At 33.5% G+C, this 20,532-nt stretch overlaps 1 pseudogene; it reads left to right on the forward strand.

The window, feature by feature from the left end:
* The window catches only part of LOC128237693 (copine-9-like), a 33,321-nt pseudogene that overhangs the window by 2,166 nt on the left and 10,623 nt on the right, over positions 1-20,532 (forward strand).

Genomic DNA, 20,532 nt, shown 5'->3' on the forward strand with positions numbered 1-20,532 from the left:
ATGACATCACTCGCCTGCGGTGATTATTTTCGTAATTGATAAAATTTAATTAATTCAAGTTTGTTCTCCCTTGTTTCAGCCTGACGTGTACCATGATATATCCCGCAGTATTGACAATGTGACGTTCCATCCAATCTACCGCACGGAGACGGACAAGAAGACCCAACATCCCAGGTTTCCTCTTAACTTAAATTTGTCCGAAAATCTATTGAATGTTGAGGCAAACTTTGTATTTAAGAGTAATACTACAGGAGATTGGTGGGTGTACTTGCGCGTATTTTGTGCTGTGATGGTATTCAAGAACGAATCTGAAAAAAAAACAAGTGTTTGCAACATAAAAGTCAAGTAGTGTAGTAGTATTATGTTTGTGATATCGGTATCAAACATAAAATGCTTAATTCCTGACATGGCATAGGGTCTTTGAAATCATTTATTTTTGTATGTCATTGATCGGATAGTGTATGCGTCACTTCAGATGGCGTCCTTTCGACCTTGGTTTACAGCGTGTGTGTAATGGAGATTGGGATCGACAGCTCGAGTTTGCAGTCTGGCACCACAGGTTAGGAACACAATCTATTTGTCGTTATTAAAAAAAGCACGACCGGTTCTATCCCGATGGCGGGTTTAGTTGAACAATGATTGTGATCGTTAATGTACTTTAAGAATAAAATTGGCCTGAGGTATCCAAATACTTCACACTATTATTGACGTCGCGTGGAAACGCGATAGTTCTCAACGTGATCAAAATGGACCAGAAACATTATTATTGTAAAATAAAGCTATAAAATATGTTTAATAAAAAACAAACCTTTATAAACAAACAATCGTATACACTGATAAAAGAAAAAGGAAACATCAAGATAAAAAAAAACACGTATATTTTGTACCGTTATAACACACATTTGTGCACATGTAATGGGTTTTTAATAACTCGTCCTGAAATTCGCAAACCATAACTTGTTAACCAGTTACTGCTTGGAGTCAAAAGTGCATATTTCAACAAAAGTCTGATACAGTTTTTCTTCATTCAATTAGCTTTACTTCTTTACCCACACAAATAAGTTTTCAGGGCTACCTATTGTACAGCAAAATACTTTTTATTAAACCTAAAGAAATTTGACTGAGTGCGTTAATGCCCCATCAGTATTTTTATTATCGAATTGTCTTAACGGCTTTCTTTCGTTTTTGGTGAGAGATTTAGTTAAGGGACATATATCAGGACATACTATCTAAATAGATAATACGTTTAACTTATAATTATACTTTGATAAATCGGTTACATAAACGATTTTGCAAGATTCAAGTCCATGATGTAAAACTCTTAACCATTGTCAGGTAAAGAAAACGTAAAATATAGCATTGCTCTCCCCTGATCAATGCACACTGGTTTTGTTTTGATTTTTATTCCTTACACTTTAGTTCTAGGAGGTTTTAATTTTCGAAGTGACTCTTTGGCGTTTTGGATGGCAATCTTAGAGTTATCAAACCTTGAAGTTTAATTTTATCATTCTATATTAAGAGAAAAGCGTATGCCCCCTAATATGATACAAGTCGTTTATGTTGTTTAACATTAACTGAAACCTTTGAGAACTGTTATAACCATCATTAAACTATTACCTAAATGAAATAGAGATCGTATTTTTTTCACGATTGGTCACCGACCATGTTACACTATATACAAGAAAATGATAACAACACTGCTATGCTTAAAACAATTTTAATTTTATTTTGAATAAAGCCTTAAAAATTGATAAACTAACCCAACGTTATCAGCATATTGGCTATTAACTTCCTGGCCATTGTTTTGCATTTTGTTGGTCTACCACAAAACAAGGAAAAGAAAGGCAAGTATTGAACAGTGAGTCAATAAAGTGTTGCATTAAACATATATTTGCGTCTAAATCTGATCCTAGGTCATAAACTACAATAAAATAAGTACAAAAGTAACCGAAATGACATAGCTTCGATATGCTTAATTAGACTGCAACGGCATTTGTTCGTTTTTTTTTCATCAATGCATTTTTTTATAATACTTTTTCAAGATAAGATTGTTTAATATATCAGATTACCTTATAACACATTCTCACATGCATTACTGTTTACAGTTACTTTAGTTTGTAATTATGCCGTATGTGTAAGGGGTGGTACCTTTGAGTGATAATATTCATGGAAGGGCGACAGTAGCATTTCTGCTACCTTAGATAGCATCACTCAATGATATATATACGAAACATGTTAATATTTTATTTCAGTACGAATATGTTATGTTTACTAACATGAGCTCTATATGCTCTCGTTAAAAGTCCGTAGTGATGTGTTATCTTCTTTTCTTATTATCCATTCAGCACTTCCGGGTGAAATAATTCTTTGAATAAATGTAGCGGCGGTATTTTTATCATTTAAGTGGAACCGGTGATTATAAAATGCTGGGCCGACGGGTAGCAACGCTAAGAGATCTAAACTCTATACAAAAGTAGGTTAGATAAATAATTTAAGCAAACTATGTAAACCCTTTTGTATTTGGTGCAACTACTACGGAAAAGTATTATTATTATGAATGCATGTTACTGGATATGCCGTTCTTTACTCGATGATAGGGCCAATATATGGAAAAGACATTATTTTCCATTATTACATAATATTTGTGTTTTCCGTCCGTTACCGGCGTGTGTTAACAATAGAAATATATCAGTAGAAAATGTGAACTCTTCAGTAAATTCACCTATGTTTTCTGTTGTCATTCCCAACTCCTCCCAACTGATGTTATTTCTGCCGATATTATTCAGAACAAAAGCCTAATGTGGACATGATTCCATTACGTCGTATGCAATGTATAAATAAATTGTCAACATTTCCTTTCTCTGATACTGAATGTGAAAAGATTGAAGTTAACATTTCATGCCTGAATTCAACAAAGCGTTTCAGCTAGGCCATTTTCACATACTTTTCAGGTTTGAATTAGTTGCTAAAACATATGTACACATACGTTAAAAGAAGATACATATCGGTGATAATAATAGATATTAATTGTAAATAACTCAAGTTATCCGGTATATTCTCTACAAAACATATTTTCCTATCGACTGAACACTGAACAAATAGTGTCGTAGCAGCAATTCACATATCGTTAATTGATTTGGCCTTGATAAAGTGTTTTGAATTTTTTTCAAAAACATCGCTTAAAACGTCGCACAAGTAGGTTATTTTGAACTAAAACTAGTTTGTTTTCTAATTTCATGACTTTTGACATCTTTTTGATTCACAAAAGTAACTGATCGTGTTTTTTATGCAATCATCACGATACTCCACCTTTTTTCGGTCGTTACCCTCTGCAAAGTTATACTTGGCACTCGGGCTGTTATGGGCTTTTGCATATGGTAACATCCCCAAAAAGGTGTATTTACCCGATGTTCGCAGTACATGAAAGAAAAGCCTGATAAGTGAATATTACGTTGGATGGAAAAAGTCATTTGTGTACTTGGAATGAGCAGTTTGAAGTTGATACCTGCATCCTGTGAACCTGCAATCAATTCGAGGCATACGCTTATTCGCAATCATATTTTTTATACAAGGACAAATATCATGCTTAAATATCTGGGCTGCGTACCTTGCAAATTACATAAGTGAGGCAGATATATTATACTGTGGAATAGTAGCTAACAAATGCAACTAAATTTCCAAATAGATATTATATTAACTGTAATTAAATCGGCAGCAAAAATATATATTAAGTTTTTTTCACAAACTTGTGGTAAATGAATACAAATGACGGTACTTATAATTAAGGATTTACAACAATGTTTTCTATACTTACTACTGTTTCTATACTTTTTTGAAAACAATGTGTTGCCTCGACTCGAAAACTCTTGCACTTCTTTCATCAATTTGGTAAAATGCAAGTCACCATCAACATGCTCGTTAAACAAACCATATTTGGAAAAGAAGGAACTTAACTTACAGCAATACGTTCCTACAGAAATAAGCTTAGCACTATTTTACATTCGCAAACAATCACAGATCATGTATATTACTCACAAAAATAAATATTGGAATCATGAAAGAATCACCTTGCTTTGTTAAAAGCCAGTTTACTTTCGAAGAAATATATACCGACTTAATTTCATGTGCTTCTAACTATTTTAATTCCTGTACCTTTTTCTATTGTGAATGTATTATGTTTAAAGAGGTTACGACTCACATCGACACAGTACACTTTATATCATACGTGTGACCTATTGCATATCTTAAAATTCAATGTTTCATTTCCTGATGATTTAAAAATGTTTCATTGAAATGAATTGATATACATCAGGCTTTCCATCGTTTTTGTTAGTATTATATTAGGATCCAAACATATGAATAACTTAAAAGAAGAATAAATGGTTTCGATCATTATTTTTACTTTAGGGAAGGCCATTACAAAGAACTACCCCTTGCGCCGAAGAAAGAAGGAAAAATGACAAAACGTATTAAAATCACAAATAACGGATACTTGCGCTTCTTTCAATTTAGGTAAGACAACGTAAAGAGATATGCCCTTTAATGATAATGTAGAGCGATTGGCCTCCCTTGAATATAGGGCAACACTCTTTCAAACACATTGTTTTCATTGCCAGTATCCACGAAAGAAACGCATAGTAAGTAAAGGCTTTAGTAAAACCTAAGTTGTAACGTATATGTCAACATGCTTGTAATTGCAATTGTTTATATTTTCTTCAATTTCAGCAGCTACCTTTTTTTTTTATATCGCTTCTTCATCCTTGTTACAGGGTAGATTGTGACTACTCGTTATTGGATTATGTCACAGGAGGGATGGAACTAGACCTTTACGTCGAAATAGACTTTACGGTATATAAGTGTCCGCTTCTGTCTTCGACCAAAATGTTTATTCCTCGAAGAAAGGCAAACACAATATAGCATGGGAGCTTTTGCAATTATGACCACAATATTGGAATTCATAACGACCTTCTAACGTTCTGTTTAAATATAATTTTGTAAAAGATGCGTGGACATGTATATATATATATATATATAAAATGCAATTGATATTGTATTGTCCGACATAATTTAATTATATTTATGTATCACAATGTGCCGTTATTTTATTATGTGCTTTCATTCTTTACTTTTCCAATACTGTTATTTACAGCCAGTTTTATTATAAAAATGTGTATATATTTCAAGTATCAATGTCCCTGTGACATTCTTGTTAAATTTGAAGATATAAAGTATTGTTCTGTTTCAGGCATCGAACGGAACACCTGAACAGACGATGAGTCTTCACGACGTCTCCGAAAATAAGGTTTACGAGTTATCAAATGTCTTTTTAAAATTGTATTGATAAGAAAAATATTTAAGAACAAAGTTTAGGGACAAAATCATGAAAATAGCGGAAGAAATTCTAACACATGAGTTTTCGATACAGTTTTAAGCAATGCTTAACCATCCCGATATATGTATACATATTTCAAAAGCATATTGTAAATAACGTTCCGCAACACATTCATACCGTATTTTTACATTTTTGTCCCATAGAAAACACCTTACATGGAAGTTATAGAGGCGTTAGGAGGAGTTATTTGCCGTTAGTGCACAGAAGAGAAAATAGGTATGATGGGATTTGGCGCCAAGATGAAAAAGTCGTCTGTTATTAATCACTGTTTTCCACTTTCGAACGATTGGAACAGATTTCACGAATATAGAATTGAGGTAATTATATATGTCACGAATGTCAAAATATAGTTGTTCTGTGATCACGGACACAGTCGAGCGATCTTAAACTGAAATCAACACATCTTCCGTTTCTTTTATATATTTTTGAGAGTATTGGTGTTTCAATTCATCTTTTTCAGAACACTATTTTTTGCATTGCCCTTTGCTACGAAGCTTCTCTTAGACGCTCCAACTAAACAGTTTTGATAGACGTTGACGTACACAGTTATTCGTACGCCGCATCGTAAATCGGTTTCTTTTTTAAGTATCGCAGAATCAATAAATTTTTTTTAAATTTTGATTTATTTTGATAAATACCTCTTTTTTAACACCCCTTTGCTATCCATGTATCCGTGCATCGCCCCTCACGCACAATTTTGATCGTAGATAACTAGGACAGTCATTTCAATGAATTTTGAATGTGTTCTTTCAAGCCCATGTTTGAACTGTGAACGTTCCTAAGAAGAGGATTAAACAAGGTCAATATTATTTTAAAACCGGATGTATTTCAAGAATTGCTAATTACTTTTATCTAGATATTAAAACCGACATACGCAAGTGGGTAGTTTGCGGAATGCGTATTAGTGAGGGGCATGTCAGTTAAATTATTAAGGAGCATTAGCTAATGTGTTGTCGTTCCCGGATAAAGACTAAAAGTGACCTAAATTGTCAAGCAAAATATCTGACTTACGGTTATATCTTTTATTTAATTACACTAGAGCGCCATCAGCCGATACAAAACGGCTGTGAAGCATTTACGAATGTCGGGTCCCACGCGACTAAGGCCAGTGATCTCCTTTGCTGAGTCTCTGGCTGTGCGCGAGCCCACACAGGACAGCCAGGTCTATCATGTCCTGCTTATCATTACGGTAAGATAAAGAGAGTTTGTCAAATTGTTGCGATAATTTTCTATTCATGTCAATGTGTAAACTTTAAATTCTAAACACTTTTCAGAGACATCCGTTAAAATTTGTTACTGGTGTTAGCACATACTATTCTATTTTTCGAATGTTTCATTTGACATATTGCTGCTCCAACAAAACAATATAATACATTAATACAAATTCTCTAAAAATGAGGCTGAGTCCTTAAACATTCAGCCCACCAGACTTAATTCAGAGTCCAAAATGTTTGGTTAATTTTGGCCTATCATCAGAAATCTCGCCTGTACAATGAAAGGAATTCAAACTCACACTTCCTTTAAACGTTCCATCTCTTGAACGTTTTGTGGGGGGGGAGGCATTTTATAAATCAGGGACAGTCTTAAACGATTCCAAAAAAGTGTTCTATTATTTCAGGATGGTATTTTGAACAACATATATGACGTTCTTGAACGCCTGACCTCTATAAGCCACTTGCCCTTAATGGTTGTGTTTGCCGGGGTCGGTCAAGTAGACTTTAAGCTCATGGTAAGTATTTTATAGCGTCGTAGGTTTTTAATGTACTAAAACAATATGACACCGTTGTGTGGTGTTTGGATTTAGTTAAACGGCAAAATTTCAGTTAAGTTTAATGTAAAATTGGCTGAAGGTATATATGAAAGAACTGTGTCATTCGTTTTCCGGGAAAAATAAACAAAACGTTGGGTCTTATTAAATTGCTTTTCTTTTTAAATATATTTCAAAGGTTTTAGTCTGCGTTATTGTTTTGCTTGTTAATGTCGAATTTAATGCTTAACAACTCTATCCGATTGAAATGATTTATATTTACCAAACTCTCTGTAAACGGTAAAAAAAACCCTGAAAGCCTGTGTTTCAACTTTATATTTTGATCATGAATGTTTCAGTCAAGATAGCACAGGTTTTGTCGGCCTAAAAGACAGAAAGACGTCACTCAACCGCAAGCATACACATTTCGTCTCATTTTCACGGGAAAATGGACAAAATATTGATCTCGACCGACTGGTATGTATCAGCTCATATTACATGTTGTGCATTTGTTTATCGTGAACGGTCTTTACAGACATATGAAGGTCATGAAAATAACCAATAACACTACTATTTTTTAATTTACACAATTGTAGGCCCGTGAAACACTAGCGGTTATTTCATCGCAGATCACAGAATACATGCGACGGAAGGATATCATACCAAACAAGCCAAGTGCAACCAGTTTACCACGGTCACACTCTAGTGCTTCGTTGATCAATACAAGCCAGACCGAGAGTAGAGGACTTAGTAGAAGGTCGGCTTCTAGAACCAGCCTAATAAGTCGAAACTCTATGAGTAACGCCACGGATCCCAAATGCCCTACTTGTGGCTCGGTGCTTGACAATTGTTCTTCGTCAGTTACTATTCAATCATCCGCAGATGTTAAACTATAAGGGTAACTATGCCGACGGAGGTATGGAATAATAAGCCTACTTAAGTGTTATTGATATAAATGCCGAATTTATATTTATCTTTACTCCTATTGATAATGATAAACACTAAACATTATTTCTGTATGTTGTGCCAAACATTTACTATTTTTGGTTTTGTATACATCCATGTTAAATGTAAACTTAACAAATAGCGTTACTTGTATCCATACTGCATGTTATGTTTGTACTTTTGGCTGGTGGCCATATACTATAGATAAACGAATATTGTATTGTTGCATTGTAGTTCAATAAAAATATAGAAACATTTACTCATCTAGTCACTTTGTAATAAATAACAAAATAATGCGTACGCTGTATTATTTGGCTAGTTATTGTCTAAAAGTTACGTTCAAAGGATTTGAGTGAATATTGATTGTTCTCTCGGTTTCTGTTTTGAATGTCACTCAGAACGTTTGGCGTTTGCACTTCGAGGTAGTGGAATGAGTTATTAAGGATATCAATGATCAAATGCAAAAATAAAAATGTTTCATGATTGTTGTGTCCCAAAGCTAAAGTTTTAAAGCTCTTTCATGAAAGCTTTACTGATAACGATAAATTTAAGGAAGAAAGTGATCAAATTATGTCAACATGTCCGGAGTAAAGTTTGAACTCATTACTTTCCTTAAATGTATAAACTATCATAAAAGAAGCGTCATTATGGTGTTTTTTAAAATGTTATCCACGCAAAAATAATATAATATAATCAATATTGACCAAATAGTCTCGATTTAAATATTTTAAGAGCACAAACACACTTGCATCATAATGATGAATGGCTGACCTTAAGTGTGTACTTGACTTTAAGAGACATATAAAACATATCAATTTACCAATAGGGCGTTTACTTCCCCGATCATGTCTAGGTTTCGTTTTGATTGTCTCAGTGGCTATTCTTCTATTGTTTGAGATTTAATTTTTAATTGAAACCGGATTTGTTTTTATGTGAGACTTTTGGTTTCATATTTTGTTTCCTTATAATATTTAAGTTTAAATTATTGGTCATGTATAAAACCAGATCATTATCCTGTCAAAAAACATCAACAACGAAATTATTTCATTCTTAACTATATGCATATACGTAATAAGAATAAAAACCACAATCAATTCAGAATTTGAAACTTCTGTGTATTGTACATTTATAAATATTGTTGTTTGGCTCTGTCATATTCATGAGAACAAGAAAATGAATTTACAGGTATCCCCCTTTATCTATCTTTTTTGTAGACCGGCAATTTTTCAGGATTGAAAAATATCTGCTGTTATTACCCCTGTAAAAGCACACGTAATCGACAATACTGCTTATAAACGAGAACGAACTACAAAGACGAATCACATTTTTTATCATAAACAATAAATTTACCGTTATTTACAAACAGAACAAAGCAATGTAACCGTCAATTAGAATATTTACTTTATTATGTTTTTTTTCTAAATGGTGCTGACATAATGTACAATAACAATTAGCATATGAACTGATAAGTACAACATCGAAAAAAATAGAAAAGTTCCAATTATTTCCTAGAGACTGTGGGTTCGGCATGTGGCCTTATATGGTCATACTTATTCCAAGATGTGCGTAATTACATGTATATTCTTTAGTCATGTTTGGTTTCAGTGTTCCCTGCCACTGGTGGTTGTCACGTCATATTTCTTATTCTCTGTCGGGCATATGGTATTGCCTTTCTCAGGAGAATGATATGTTTTGATTGTCTCGTTTAATATAATGTCTTCACTTACGGAGTAAATGTTTTGTCGCCTTATAGGACGATCGTAAACAGCCGAAGTGGTTGCATAGTCATAGATGCAAAGACTGACATGCTCCTGCTCGAGAGTCTCAGGGTTCAGACTTCGTAAACATCCCACTGCCGATTTGCGGATGCGTTTCACATAGTTGAATCGAGCAAAGACACATATCGCCAGTATTAGCAACGGCGCAGTTGGAATAAGTATTGCGATTAGCGTCGTAGTATCGTTCTGCATATTTATTTCAGTTTGTTCTCTTGAAATAGTCGTATACTGACAACGAAATCTGTTAATATTGTGGCAATGGTCAGGTTCAATCAAAATTTTACATCCACGTTTGTAAAGAGAAGCGCAAGTCAGTGTTGAATTGTCAAATGTAAACAGGGCATTCTCGACAATTCTAAACGCCCTAACACTGCTCAAAAAGAAACTTTCAGAGTAATTGGTTAAATACTTATCCATGCCTTGGTAAATTATGGGTGGCATTTTCGCAGAATATGCAGAGCATGTCTCGTCAATATCGTCTTTGAACATATTTCTGTTAAGAATGCAAATATTTCGTCCAATTGAACCGAACGTGTCTTTATAATTCAAGCAATTTTGTTGTACCACTTCGAAGTCATCCCTTTTTTTACTAGTACATATTCCTTGCTGTTTCCCTGAACATTTGGCGGCATTATAAATCCTTGAATTATTATTTAACAGGACTGATGTTATACATGCATATACTTCTCTCTCAACAGTTATATCAATTAGTTCGTAGACGTATGCAACAGTAGCACTATTCATGTTTGATCCTCTTTGGCATTTCGTAATTGTAAACGATCCTTGATCTGCCATACAATAGCACTCTTCATTCTGTATCCCTATATATATTATCTTAATAGTTTGTTTTCTTGAACACAAATTGGCGCATTCGAATAGCATGTTAGTACTGTTCACACTTTCTTTAAATCGTGTAGGAAGTGTCTTAGCACAGCCGAATGGAGCAACATATGCTCCAAATTTCGCTTTGTAATGTGTCCATAGTGATTCGCCATCATCAAGCCCAAGCTTTTAGCAACAGCACAATTTTCTACTTGATGTTGTCCAAGCGGCAATGAATTGATAATTTCCCGAGGAGCAAATCCACCTGACATTCTACATGTTTCCAAGGCATGCGCAAAGTTTCCATGGGTTGCATTCTGGGCTCCTGCAGTATATATGCAATTAAGTATTAGCTTGGATATTATCAAGCTACTAAGATTCATGACTTCAAACTTGTAATACTTCGTTTAAACATGTGCTCAAGTGTTGCTGTTGGCTCTCATTTATCCTATATCTTCAATATTTGGAAATGCGCAATTGTGTTTTCTGTTGTTGTTTTTTAAACATAGTCATGTGACTTCTTTGTATATACCATGTCTCTCTAGTGTACGTATATCCCCATATATGGATGTGTTTCTTTTAATTTAAATATATTCATACGCGAATCAATTACCATTAAAAGTAGCTGTAAATATTGCTATTGTAAATGTAACTAGAAACGCCGCAATGCCATAAAACTGTGATTTTAATTCCGGGTCCCAATACCACACATATATTTATGTTAAGTTATCTCTCAGTTGAGAATATTATATTATAATTGTATATAATTGAAAGGAAGGAAAGTAAAAACGGGTTCTTTAACATCCTTATTTGAAACTGTATTTATCAGTACTCTACAGTAAAAGTTCGAGTTCGATGTCTTAATAACGCCATGAAACATGAATCAAACAATAGAGTCCAATTGTTCTTTTGATTTATGACTTAAGAACACAATTTGCCCTAAAAGTAATAATCTTGAATAATAGTGAGCTTTTATTTTAACATGAATAATATACATGCCGTGACCTTCATCCAACCAGCCCCAAATCGTACCTATATGAGATTTCGATATACCGTTTAATCACTGCATATAACAAAACAGTTTTTTTTTTACAAATTGACCCAACTTGCATTACAAGCAATCAGAAAGTACGTCTATACCCTTAGGTATATCAAATAAATAATTCCCAACTCCAGTTATTGAGAAGAAACTGACTTACATTAATTTTAGCAGCAATGATCGTGACCCTTCCAACGCCATATAAGACTAGAGCTGATGTCCCAACATTAGCTCACTAAGTTGATACGTCATTCCTGATTCAAGATATAAATCTTAAATTAGTCTCATTGTTTCAGTTATTGTGACGTTCAGCAATCCTAAGGGAACTTTAGCTTTTTATATTTGAAATTACAAAGCGTCAATGGCCCTGACCACATTGACTCCTAAATCCAATCACAGGAACCATTCTTCTGTTTTAGTACCAGCAGCCTTCACCTTGACCTGCTGACCCCAAAAGCAATCATCAAGTATGTGTTTACATAAGTTTTATTCACATCAAGTTTCATAACTTTCCATCCATTATCTTGAATTATTGAGAAGAAGTATTCTATTATTTCAGTAACAGCCTTTTTTTAACCTTATCCACATTTACTTCAACTACTATCGAACTTCAGATAAGCTTCGTACACAATGACTCTCATCACCATTCATCATTGTTGTCTTAAGTTATTGATCAAAACTAGTTGTTTTAGTAATATTACATCGAGGTTGATCTTACCAACACTAAAAGAAATCTAAAACAATCTATTCACATAAGCCACCTACACAACAAATGCCCGTCCGACCAACGACTTACCAAAATCGAACAACAAGGTTGTGGTGTTTTTAACACAATCTAACAGACATTTATTCAAACGTGTATCACGAACATTACTATATTGTATGATTACATTGTCAAAAATATTTTGTCTGCAGTTAATACAAGTAATGGTATAACATATTTTCTGCTTCTAAAAATCAATTTGTATAAAATCATTATGAACATCATCTGCAAAAAAACAAGCATATAGAGTTTCGGTATCTTTCTTTTTGAAAACGAGAGCTAAATTGACATACATACGCTTGTACCCAATCCGTAATGTATCACTAATTATTCATGAGACAATTTACGGCTACAATATTTGTTCAATGGCAACCGTTCAATAATTTCAATGAAAAGAAATAAACCACTTGTTTAAATAAATCAGAACATTTTCTAATATTAGACAGACAAGTGAAGAATGTTTATTTAGCTTAACAGCAAAAGTGGTTACGTGCGTAGATAGATAAAGTATATTTATAATAAAATAAACATAACAGTTCAGCGATGTTTTGACAGTCTGTTTAATTTGGTTTGGTTCACGATATATTGAATTTAGTATAATCATGTTTTAAGTGTTGAGAAAAAACTGGAATCTAATTCAGGTTGTATCAATTGTGTAATATTTTATTCAAAACATGAATTTCGGCGGAAGTGGAGCCCGTCGGGTGCGCCTAAAACTGTGACAAAAAACGTATGATTTAACTCTCTTCTCTTACTTATCTTCACTGACAGAGCCCCGAGCCTCCATCATCACGACCCTGAATATTGATGATCGAGTAGTTGATATATGTACTCGCTGCTTAATTTCTCCGTATACCAGATTTTAAAGTTGGATTCCATTGAATTTAAATATTTATGATATTTTCATACGTATACTGTTTATGAGCAGGTATCAACGCCTCTTGATTGGTAATATACGTAAGAACATTAAAGACATGATAGTGAATATTTCTTTATTTGCTTGAAACCGAGTTTAAATTTATTTGCGAAAAATTAATATATCTTGAACGTGCCAATAACCAAATATATATCTTGAATGCATGGTATATACACTGACGACGGAATTAAAACTGAAGTTCATTTAATAATATAATAAATCGTGGTTATCTATGATATGTCAATATTGAGTAGACCGACTTCAATTGCTTTTTCAGGTAGATTACGAGGTCGCGGGTTATCAGCATTACGTCTGAGACAGAGTGTGGCATGTTGGTGCACACGAACCCAACACAAAGTTGAAATCATTTGCAAAAAGGTACTCTCTTTTCATTTGGTTTGCCTTAGATTCTTTCTTCTGGAAGAAGGGTTCGAAGTATGGTCAACGCCTTTGTGTCGTCTTGCAAAATATTGGCCACAAATCGTTATGCACTTTGATGTGTTCTTATATTCTATTGAAGAGTATTTATTACTGATTTGAAACAAAAAAGGACATTTTTTATACGCGCGTAACGTCATGTTCGAAATGACGTCGTTGAAATTGTGTTCCAGCCCTGTGTGCGCTGACGTTTAATTCGGAACGGCGAGCGGGTTAACACTTCAAAACAGTGAAAACTATCGATATGATAGTCAACTTTATTGTACTGATAATACTCTATACACCACCTGAACGCATAAAATAAAGATTTTTCAAATTATGAAATATTGTTTAAATCGAAGACATGTCGCATATGTTGCATAAATCGGTTATCAAAATGTTTTTGTCCCGAGTCCTTTTTTATCAGGTTTAACTCTTACCGATTGTCAAACTAGTAAAATAAAACATTGCTCTCCCATGAAAAACTCATTTTTGATTTCCTTTTTTCTATGTTTTCTAATGAGCTTTAACTGATTTGAATGAAGTGATATATTTTTCAAATTGATGGTGTGTTACTTTGTTTGGAAAATCTAGAAGAGTTATAAAACCTAGTAGTTAAGTATTATTCAAAATAGAACAAAAAAGGTTGTCCTTAATTCATTTCAAGTCATTGGAATATGGTCATGTCTTATGTTTTAACTTCAATGTAGGCTCTGAAAACTGTTCTGACTATAATTATATAAACACTCAAATGCATTGAGTTTATTTTTAATTGGAATGAGTTTATTAAATGCAATATACATTTTTTAAAATGCACACATTTTAAACCGTTAAAAATTGTCATTCTTTATATCGGTGCGATTTATTTCATTGTTTCTGGGGCTTTTACTCGTTCTTCTCGAAGTAATTTCGTAATGGACATGAGGTTCATCCTGTGTTGCAAGTTTCTACAAGATCATCTCTTGTTTTTTTGCTTGGTTATTTTGCATTAAGTTGGCAAACCACAAAAACTCTAACAGAGAAATAAAATGTATTTAAAAAATAGTCATTTTTTTATTGTTTTGATCATGCAATGGCATGTTAAAATTGGATGTTTTGTTCAAATTGAAACTACCAGTTAAAACGTAACAGATTGCAGATTGCTTAATAATATAATGATGAAAATGTTTGCGATGTCTTTTTTATCAGAACAGCGTTGTGTATGATCAAGGCTTTTAAGATAAGATACTTTACTTGAATTACTTCTAAGATCCTTCTCACATACACTTATGTTAAATAAGGTTTAGTTGTCATGATACTGTTTATTAGATGTCTGGTAAGGTGTATGCATTTCACAATTAATGCAATTTGTTCGGTTATGAAAGCCCATCGATTGAGCTCTACTGAGAATACGTGTTATTATTAAAAAAAATCGAACACCAGAAACGTACCTTTTCAAGATGGCTTCCATTAATCTTTTAAGACTTTCTTTTTTGTGGCGGTCACATTATTGCTATTCATTTTGGGCACTGCCATTATTTTGGTTGGCAAACGTTATGGGTGGCTTGCCGTGATTTTTTTTCTAGCAGTAGCGTTCCACCAACCTATGGTTGCTGTGCAAGTGCAAAAGCGCAAAGTCTAAGTCAAGCATTTGTTAATAACCAGAACCAAATATGAAGTTCGATAAAGTAATAAAGCTGAGTTTTATTTGAAAAGATAACGATCGTTACATTATAGGACAGCTTGACACAATACATTCATATAATCTACGTAAGCTTGTATAAATTATTAATTCTTTCGTATTTTCACAAACGTTACATTTTGATAAAATTGATAGATAGCATTTACAGAATATATGTATTGAAGATACAGGACAGGGGGTGACTTGTGTGAGTGATCTCGCTTATATTTATATAACAGAACAATATTAGAATTGCGTTATACTGCATACAATAACATCGCGAGATTCATTGTTAATAGAACAAATATATTATGTGATATTTAATATAATAAGTTCTTTACGGAACGTGCGCACCAGCGAATAACGCAGTTGTTAGTGACGCTTAATACATATTATGATTTCAATGCATATTTATACTGTTTGACCATTGTATTCAGTTCGAGTGCTTCTTCGCATACTATAATTAAACTGTTAAACTTACAAGCTGTTAACAATACAGGGTTGGAATTGATACAGACTACGTGATTGTCTAGTTAATATCAGAGTATAGTCGGTCACCTGAGATCCAAACTTAACTTGTTAGCAGAGCTCACAAGAAGTGGAATCTATATCAATTTGTTATAGCTAGTGTCCACATATCATAATAATATTTGTGTCAAACCATTTCACTAGCGTAAAGCTAGGGCCAGCCCCCTACAATATTAAGAAACAAACTGTTTCAAATGTGCTCTTCCGTGATACAGCTAGGATGTTCTTAGTATTTTTATCAGTTTATTGGAAGATATAAATGAATAAGAAATGACGAAGCTGAGTCGTTTTGACTAATTGCGCGGAGATTCATTTCAAGTTTAGTGTGTTGTTGTTATTCTTCAATCCCATTTTTGTACTGTAAAAGTCTTGTAGTAGTGGATTACGCAAGGGTGATATTTTTAACTTGGAACATCGGTTTCTGACAAATGTTGGTTATGGCCATGTTAAATCTCAATCCCAAGTAGCTGCGATAGTTTTGACGAATGTTTTCACTTCTATCATGTGATTGTGAGTCATACAATAAATGAACATTACTGCGATATATAATTTACAATCGGGTCATCAGTTTCGGAAATTGTATTTATATTAAATCCTTTTAATCCGCGACCATGATCCAAGAGTTTAATTTTAAAGCATAACGCGATAGCTCAATGGTCGGGCATCCGCTTCTCCCGGGTTCAAACAATACAGAACAATGTTGCATTTGCCTGGCAATTGGCTGAAAAAGGTAGTACTTGGTCATTTGAAGAACTCAGTACTTGATAAAACCCAAGAATGTTGCCTTCCATGCATTACCTGCAACCTTGACTCGGAAATATTCAAAATGTATGTAGATAGGAAACATTATGCATTGAAACACAAAATATCTCCATCTTTTATAATAAATAATAACAAAGATGCCTTGCTTGATAGTTAAATAAATCATACTCCAGTGATCGGTTCGGGGACTTTATTAGGAGGATTTCATATTGATTCTAACATCTGTATTCTAAATTACAATCTTGTCCACTGATCAAACTCTATTTTTAAAACTTTTCAAACCACAGCCCTTTTCTCATTTCTTAAAATTCGTCCTAACCATACAACACGAATCGACTTTTTGCAATACTATATTTCAATATTCCCAACTCAAAACCATCAGATACCAAAACGTATTTCTACTATCCTCATTTAGGTTATTACCGACCTGGATCATGATAATAGATGAGTCTTGCTCAATGACACCTACGTCGTTTTTTAGGGACAATATTCTATTAAAGGTACACGTACTTGATCATCATTATAGAATTCTGGTGACCAGAGCTATATGTGAGCTTTTAGGTATCTTACTCAATGGTTCATGTGTCGCAAATATGGGATTGTCGGACTTACCGGTGCCCAAAGTGCATAGCGATTCCAAAGGTTTTAATACTTATTATTAAACTTGTTCATGATCTTCACTCTGCTTGATTTTCTCCAACGCCAAAAGCAGTTATGACAAGCTAAAGGGGAAATATTTTCAAGCTGTGATCGCGTCATAGTGGTGCAGCCCATGGTGTAAACCTTTATAAATTCTAAGGTGTTGATTGTTGTTTTTAATGATTATTTTTTTATTGATTTCGCTAGAATTCGAAATAGAAATTGCTTAAAATGATTGTATGCTTATTTGTTTTTTTTATTTTATTTCAGTATAAAACAATTAATATTATTTGTATAAAATCACCACTGAACATGCAGCGAAATGAAAGTATACAAAAAAGCCAAGTTAAACAAGTTTTCCGAGAACATATTTTGCGCATAATTGACCAATGCAAGCCAGACCGAGGGTAGCGGACTTAGTAGAAAATTTAAGTCTAGAACAAGGTTAATAATCGAATATCTGCAAAAGAAATAACAACTGATACCCAATGCCCAACCTTTAACTTGGTGCTTGACAAATGTTCTTTGTCGTTTTTGCACAATATTCCCCAGATGTTATATTTGTTAGGTAACTGTTAAGATACATTATAAAAATAATATTGAAACGTATGCCGTTCTAGTCACTGTCTTATAAAATATACAAATGATACTGTCCGTGTGTGTATTTTGCTAGTAATATTTTAAAAGCAAAGGTTCAAAAGGTTGAAGCGAATATTAAATGTTCTCTCGGCTTCTATTTCTGATGTCCCTTGGAACGTTTCGTGTTCAGCCATCGAGCGAGCAAGGTGAACAAGTTATAAAGTGACAGCTTCAAGAACATATTGAACTAAAACAACAATAGGCCCTTATATTCCTCGTTCATCCCTTGGTTTCCTCTTGTTTGTCTCAGTAGCTATTGTATCAATTGTTCGAGAATCAATAAATGGAGACATTCTTTATTTTCAACTGAAACCGGCATGTTACTATGAGCCATAGAATATTTGGTTTCAGAAATATATTTCCTGATAATGTTGAAAGTTCAAATTAACGGTCTTAACCTTTTTTACACCAGACTATTATTCTATAAAAAAGGTTTGCCCATTTAAGTTAACAACTCAGTTTTTATACTATAATAAATACCTTTTAGTTTAATGTTTATCAATCCGTTTCATGATTCGAACGTGACCAATTGTTTTGGCCAATACCGCACAACACCAACGTTTAAAATTTTCATTGCTTTGCGCTTAATTGTAACGGACATTTCGAACCATGATGTTCTTATTAATCATAGAGGTAAGTATGGATTCAATCATTTAAAACTACATGTACACGCCAAAAAGCCCTTAACTGCCTTTTATTTTGTATAAAGGCACACATAAACAATAGCCATATAACTTTACATGTTTAATATGCTTTTATTAAGCACACATAAATAAAACTTAACCTGCTATAAGCTTTTAAAAAGATACACATCAACAACAGACCTATCCAAACACTATCACAAATCAACACTAGCCCAAAACCTATACTCTTGAATAAAGGCGCACATCTTCAATAGTACCCAACCTTTTATGATCTGTTAGAAGGTACACATAGACACGCTCTCTAAAACCGCTATGACCTTGCATAACGGTACACATAAACAAATGCTCTAAATCTACTAGAATCCACCAAAAGGCCCACATAAACAATAATCAACATCTTTAAACTTATTCTTACCTAGTATAAAGACCCTAAACCTACTAGGATATTGTATAAGGCACTTTTGAACGAAAGCTCTAAATCTTTTATGACTCTATCGCACATAAACAATATATCTCAACATCCTATTATTTTGTATTTAACATACATAAATAAGAATCCTAAACCTACTTTAATCTTACATAGAGTCGCACATAAACAATTGCTCTAAAACCTATTATGATCTGGTATAAAGGCATAAATAAACAATATTCCTAGATCTACTTTGATATTTTAAAGGCACACATGACATTTCCCGCAAGTTTACTATGATACTGTATAAAGGCACACATAAACAATAGCTAATACCTCCTATGACCTTGTGAAGAAGCACATTTACACAAAGCCATAAACCTACTGGTCGGGTTAAAAGGCATACCAATAACTAGCCCCTTACCTACTATGTTTTGTATAAAGGTACATTTAAGCAATGGCCCTTTTTCTACTATAATCCCATATAAAGGCACACATAAACAATTGCTCTAAACATACTGTGACATTGTATATGGAAACACAAAAACACTAGCCGCATGACTACTATGACCTTGAGTAAAGGCACACAAAATCAATGGCCCGATTCTACTATGACTTTTATAAAGACACATATAAACAGTAGCCCTAAGCCTACTAGAACATTGTAAAAAGGCACACATAAACACTAGCCCTAAGCCTACTATGACATTGAATAAAGGCACACATAAGCAAAATTCGTAAGCCTACTATGGCCTTGAATAAAGACACATTTAAGCAATAAATCTTGAGCTACTATGATCTAGAATAAAGGCACAATAAAAAAATGCCCGAAACCGAATAATCGTGTATAAAGCTAGAGTTCTCAAAATCTGGATTAAAATTGAAAACCGGATTGAGAGCTTTTAACTTTGGACTATTGTACACTTGTAAATATTTGACATTTGCATTTCTTGCTCATACAGTTGCATCAAAAAACAATAGGACGTACCTTGAATTGAAATATAAATGTCTTTAGGAACGATTTCAAAGCCCCTATACCCTACTTTCTGCATTATTTTCTCATTTTCATACACACCTTGGCTATTTTTAAGTATAATTGACAAAAATCATAGAACCACTGTAAAGGCACATATAAATGACAAAAGAGCGAATAAATAAGAACGAACTACAAAACAAACAACAGTTTACAGCAATACAAAAACATTCACCATATATACACACAGAGCATATAAATTCATGATAATTCATTTACAAAACAATTCGGCCTTTGCTCGTTATAGTCTTATTTTCCATCATAATGTAAACGATTCATTCTATATATAACGACATTTATCAATTTAATGATTTTGTTTTGTTTTGACATATTGTACATTTACAATTAGCATATGAACGGATCAGTACAAACGCGTCGAAAAGGAAAGTTCCATTATCC

The sequence above is a fragment of the Mya arenaria genome, chromosome 6, assembly GCF_026914265.1.
Source record: "Mya arenaria isolate MELC-2E11 chromosome 6, ASM2691426v1".
Classification (NCBI taxonomy): domain Eukaryota; kingdom Metazoa; phylum Mollusca; class Bivalvia; order Myida; family Myidae; genus Mya; species Mya arenaria.